Below are 6087 nucleotides of genomic sequence, written 5' to 3'. Positions count from 1 at the left end.
GGGGAGTCCTGAGCACAGAAGACGGTCCTCACCCCTGGGTTGCTGGGGTGGAGATGGGGCTGGGTGGGCAGGGAGCATCTGCCTTGTTGCTATCAGCCCTGACTTCTCTGTGGTTACCCTCAGGGGGAGGTTCTGTGTGTATGTGTGGTAAAATACCCATAACATAAAATTGATCATTATAGCCATCTTTAGGTTTCCAGTTCAGCCGTGTTAAATACTTCCAAATTTTGTGCATCCAGACTCCAGGACTTTTTTCATCTGGCAAAACTTCAACTCTGTACCCATCAACAATTCCCCCTTCTCCTTTCCCAGTTCCTGACATTCACCATTCTACTTTCTTTCTCTATCAGTCTGACCACCCTAGGTACCTCATTTAAGTGGAATGATGTAACACGTGTCCTTTCCCATCAGGTTTATATCACTTAGTAGAATATCCACTATGTTATTCTCGGTCATAGCATGTGTTAGAATTCCCTTTCTTTTTAACACTGAAGAATAATCTCTTATGGGTATATACCACATTTGGCTTGTCCATTTCTTGGTCAATGGGCATTTGGCTTGATTTCATGTCTCAGTTATTGTGAATAGTGCTGCAACAGAAGCTTACAAATGTCTCTTCCAGGGTATGCTCTCAATTCTTTGGGGTCTATTCTCAGAGGTAGAATTGCTGGATCACAAAGTTCTAAGATTTTTATCTGCTTGTGATGGAGAAGATGAAAACATATTGAGGAATGGGGAGGTCATTCTGGCTTATCCATGGCTAAGCCTGAACTGTGTGTGAACTAAGACTGCCTGTCTGACCATCATAGCTCATCTGCTCTAAGTATTGAGGTAAAGAACGTCTGTTTTGAAGATAAGAATGACCAACTCCCTTCTCATGGCGTCCATGTTAACGCTCCCTGTGAGATAAGGTTCCCTTCCCGGACATCAGGGAACTGCTGTCTCACTGTCTCTGTAACAAGTCTCTCTCTTTTGAAACCTTGAAGAAATGTACCCCATTGTGTTGTGAGTTCTTTGTTTGGATGAGGTGTAAGATGATGCTGGACGCTACCCTTCAGCAGAGCAGTTTCTCAGAGCTATAGGGACACCGTCTTCCTTGCTATAGTCCTCAGTTTGGCTCAAAAAAAACACCTCTTTCCTATTCTTATTACAGATTGTTTATTGCTTATGTTTGTGGACACGAATTCATTTGATCATCAAGGGTCCCAAGAAGTAGGGGCTGTTAACTCGGAGACCACACTCAACCCTCCTCCTTCCCATTCCTCTTACACTACTCGACCTCTCACATTCTGGACATGACCTGAGAGACTCCAGTATGGGGGAACTCCCAGGTCCAACTGTATGCCAACCAGAAGATGGGGGCTTAAAACCTCTGCTGTTAATTCAAGCAACAAAAGTATTTAACAAGCTTCACACCTGCATCCAGCCTTGCACAAAGGGATGGGAGAGGATAAAGGGGAAGGTGTCCTCCTCATCCACTTCTTCAAGGAGTTCGGTTTGCTGGGAGAGCTGAGCACCATGGCAGGGAAAGGAAATAATGTAAGAGGTCACGAGCTTTCCTTTTGAGGAAGGAAAATGCCAGGGCAGGAAGTGGAGTGTTAAGGGGACAGAGGTACTGGTGAAGGGTTGACTAGATTCTGATCTGCATCAAGGGACTCTCATGCTAAAGCACGGGGCATGTATGTGTGTGTTCAGTCATGTCTGAGTCTTTGCGACTACATGGACTGTAGCCCACCAGGCTCCTCTGTCCATGGGACTTTTCAGCAAAGAACACTGGAGTGGGTTGCCATTTTTTACTCCAGGGTATCTTCCCAACCCAGGGATCAAGTCCATATCTCTTGCATCTCCTGAATCGGCAGGTGGCTTCTTAGCCACTTGAGCCACCTGGAAAGCCAAAACATGGGCACAGACCATCAAAACAGAATTAAATGTAGTGATTGTCTCTTACAAAAACATTTTTTTTAATTGCGTTATAGTTGACTTACAATACTGTAAATTTTCTTAAAGCCAACAACGCAAGGTGGAATGAAGTAGCTTAAGCTGTTGTGGAGAGTTTAGACATTATCCATTACAACAATTAGCCTCTAAGAGACATAATGCCTCCACAGACAAACTTCAGTTCTGCTCATCAGTTTTGAAATATTTAGGTCATTTCATATCTAAGGAAAAATGTTGATTGATTCTGAAAGAATTAAGGGAACCCTGGCTTTCTCAGTTCCCAATCACTCGGGGGATTTCTAAGTCTAACCAGCTACAGAGAAAATGAGTACCCAGATGTCTCTGTGTTGTCCAACCTCTCTGCTGCTGGTGGTGCTAAGTCACTTCAGTCGTGTCTGACTCTGTGTGACCCCATAGACGTCAGCCCACCAGGCTCCTCCATCCTTGGGATTCTCCAGGCAAGAACACTGGAGTGGGTTGCCATTTCCTTCTCCAATGCATGAAAGTGAAAAGTGAAAAGTAAAAATGAAGTCACTCAGTCGTGTCTGACTCTTAGCGACCACATGGACTGCAGCCTACCAGGATGCTCTGTACATGGGGTTTTCCAGGCAAGAGTACTGGAGTGAGTTGCCATTGCCTTCTCCACCAACATTTCTATGAGCTATTAAATTCTACCCAAACAGACCCTACTGAATGACAGAGGGAGAAAAGGCTATCAATGCTTTAATATCTGCAGTAGCCCAGGCTCCAGCAGTAGGCCACCCTAACTACAAATTGCCATGTTTAATCATTGTGCATGAAGGTAGAATACTTGCCCTAGGTGTATTAACTCAGAAACATGGTGACCAGCATTGACTCATTGGCTATTCTAGCCCAGCAGTTAGATTTGTAACCAGTCACTGGTTCAGCCGCTCATCACTCAACAGACAATAAAGCAAGGAACAAGCTTCCACAGGCAGGAATGATGCTTTATTCAGAAAAGCCAGCTATCTCAGGAGAAGGTGGGCTTGTGTCCATGCCAGTTCTGCTCAGCCATGACAATCTTCATATCCAACTCTTTGTGACCCCATGGACTATAGAGTCCATGGAATTCTCCAGGCCAGAATACTGGAGTGGGTAGCCTTTCCCTTCTCCAGGGGATCTTCCCAACCCAGGGATCAAACCCAGGTCTCCCACATTGCAGGTGGATTCTTTACCAGCTGAACCACAAAGGAATCTTTAAAGGGAAGATGATAATGCCTCAGTTAATCCTTTAGGCAGGAGGTCAGATTATCTGTCATTTCTCCATTGCTGCAAACCTGCTGACTTCTCCCTGTCTTCCCTGGGACACTATCTTACTCGGGAGATCCACCTGCAACTGGAGGTTCTCTCGCCCTTGTGGTCCACCCGCAAATTTACTAAGGGGAACCTAGGGGTAGAGAGTCAGTCATTCTTTAACTACTAAATTCTTCATTCTTACTCCTTATAAGCCAAGAATCAGCAGGTTAGGTGAGGTGTTGTGCATAATTAGAAAAGCAGAAAGCTAAATGTTACCTTATGATCTCATCTTTATGATTAAGGTCTAAGGAAAATAGGGATGAACAAACAGAAATGGGCAAAGGAGTGGCTTACAGTAGGTATATTGGCATTTTTTAGACAGGATTCTAAGCACACTGACTAGACTGCATTGTAATATAAGCATAACCTTTATGTGCACTGGGAAACCAAAAAAAAAAAAAAATGTGATTTTCTTTTATGTCAACTCTGTAGAACCAAATCAGTAATATCTCCAAGGCTTCCCTGGTAGCTCAGATGGTAAAGAATCCACTTGCAATGCAGGAGACCAGGTTCTATCCCTGGGTCAAGAAGATCCCCTGGAGGAGGGCATGGCAACCCACTCAAGTATTCTTGCCTGCAGAATCCCATGAACAGAGGAGCCTGGCGGACTGCAGTCCATGGGACCGCAGAGAGTTGGACACAGCTGAGAGACTAACACTTTCACATACGAACTCTCCACTTTGGGTCATATCATTTAATTGTTACAGAAAGCGCATCATTTTGTTTCCTGGAGAATTATCCATATTCTGGTTTGGCTGATTTTGGAGGTGGGAGGGTGGCGGGGGAGGGGGCGGCCTCACTGTGAGGCATGTGGGTTCCCCAACCAAGGATTCAACCTCTGCTCCCTTGCAATGAGGAAGTCCCTGGGTGACTAAGTTTTCAGCTGAAATGTGAATCTATCCCTAATGTTTTCTCTGAGCTCCTAGGTGATCTAGAGTGCAAGCACTCAATGCTTAGTCACTCAGTTGTGTCCAACTCTTTGCAACCCCATGGCCTATAGCCCACCAGGCTCCTCTGTCCATGGGATTCTCCAGGCAAGAATACTGGAGTGGGTTGCCAAGCCCTCCTCCAGGAGATCTTCCTGATACAGGAATCGAAACTGGGTCTCTTGCATTGCAGGCAGATTCTCGACCATTGGGCCACCTGGAAAGCAATTGATGTAGAGACTTGATTAATTCTGAGTCAACTTTTCATCAGGACTATTGTATGGGCAGTGTTCTGGATTGCCTATCACAGTACTTTGGGTATCACATGATATCTGGCTGTCCCACATCAGTAAGGGATCAACAACAATCAGATGATGTCAACTTTTCCATCAAAGTTTCACCTGACTGTCTCATTCTCCATTCATTGCTTCCTAAGTGAGTAATTTCAATAGAACTTGCAAGGTAGTGACTTTCCTAATTCTATTCATTTTCCTCCATCTTTGTTTAAATTCATCTAGTAACTTGTACTTGGTTTCTTGACCTCCATATCTCCTTTACTCCACTTCAGTTGTTCCCACAAACAATCCTCTGCCCCATTATTACCAACTTCTTGCATGTCCGTAATCTCAATTTCAAGCATTCTGTTCTGCAGCAGAAACTTTCTGTCCTGTCTTTCGAGGTTTTAGTTCAACCCTACTAGAACCATTTATCAACCAACCATTACATATGACCCCTTCCCCCCACTTCTGACAATGCAGGAAGTTTTCTTTTCCAATTAAGACGTTTTCTTCATCAGCACTACTGTGTGACTCGAGGACTCTGGGATAGAAAAGTAAAGAAAACCAACCATTTACACTATGCTACACTTTGTCTCAACAAAGCTTGGAGAAAATATCAAAATGATCACTTCTCTTTATCATTATGAAATGATCAACTTTATCTATTGCTATTCTTTTGATCAAAATCTAATTTGTCTGATAGCAATATAGCTACCCTAGTTTCTATTGTTAGTATTTGCACAAAATATCTGTTCCCTTTCTTTTACTTTTAGCCTATTCATGGGCTAATATTTACGTGTAAGTCTTTTAAAAAATAGTATTTGTTTCTTTATTTGGCTGTGCTGGGTCTTAGTTGTGGCCTGTGGAATCTTAGTTCCCTGACCAAGGCTCAAACCCATGCCCCCTGCATTGGGAGCCCGGAGTCTTGACCACTAGACCATCAGAGAAGCTCCTAAAAGTATAACTCTTGACATAATACATAGTTACCTGAGTTTCTTTCCCATGGGACAATCTCTAGTTCTTATTGGAATTAAGTACAAGAAGGTGCTTCTTATGTGCAGGCTCATATTTTATTTCTTCCTCTATTTGTTAGTTACATCATAGTACTTTCTTTGTAAAGATTCATCTTACTACACACTTATGAAGCATGCAATTTTCTGTATGCATATTTAGCTTTAAAACATTTACTTAAAAATTATGCAATAGTAAAGTCATTGTGTCCATTGGCAATAAGTACTAAATATTTATACTAAATACTAAATACTTTCCACCTTCACAGTCCATAGAGGCTCAAAGTGTGCCTTGAATTAGCAGATACCTCCAGTGTATGGAGGGGTCCACACAGCATCTATTTCCTTTGGCTAAGATGCTTCATCACTAGGGGTGTTTTAATCCGGAGTCTGGGAGCTGGAGGCTGGTGTCTATGGCTCATTGTTCTCCTCCAAGCTGTGTCGGATCCCATATCCAAAGTATATGGCAAATCCTAGTAGGAAAATGAGACAATGAGAAGAAAAACAGAGGCTCTCCTGACTTATGAATGCCCAGTAAGCCTCCTATTATCGCGTATGACACAGTTTAGGGAAGAGGTGGTTAGAAGAGGATTGAGTTCAGTCACTCAAGAAGCCTCT

Source organism: Ovis aries, chromosome 14 (genome assembly GCF_016772045.2).
Source record: "Ovis aries strain OAR_USU_Benz2616 breed Rambouillet chromosome 14, ARS-UI_Ramb_v3.0, whole genome shotgun sequence".
In the NCBI taxonomy this organism is placed as follows: Eukaryota; Metazoa; Chordata; class Mammalia; order Artiodactyla; family Bovidae; genus Ovis; species Ovis aries.
The sequence above is the reverse complement of the archived record's forward strand: the minus strand, read 5'-3'. Positions refer to the sequence as shown.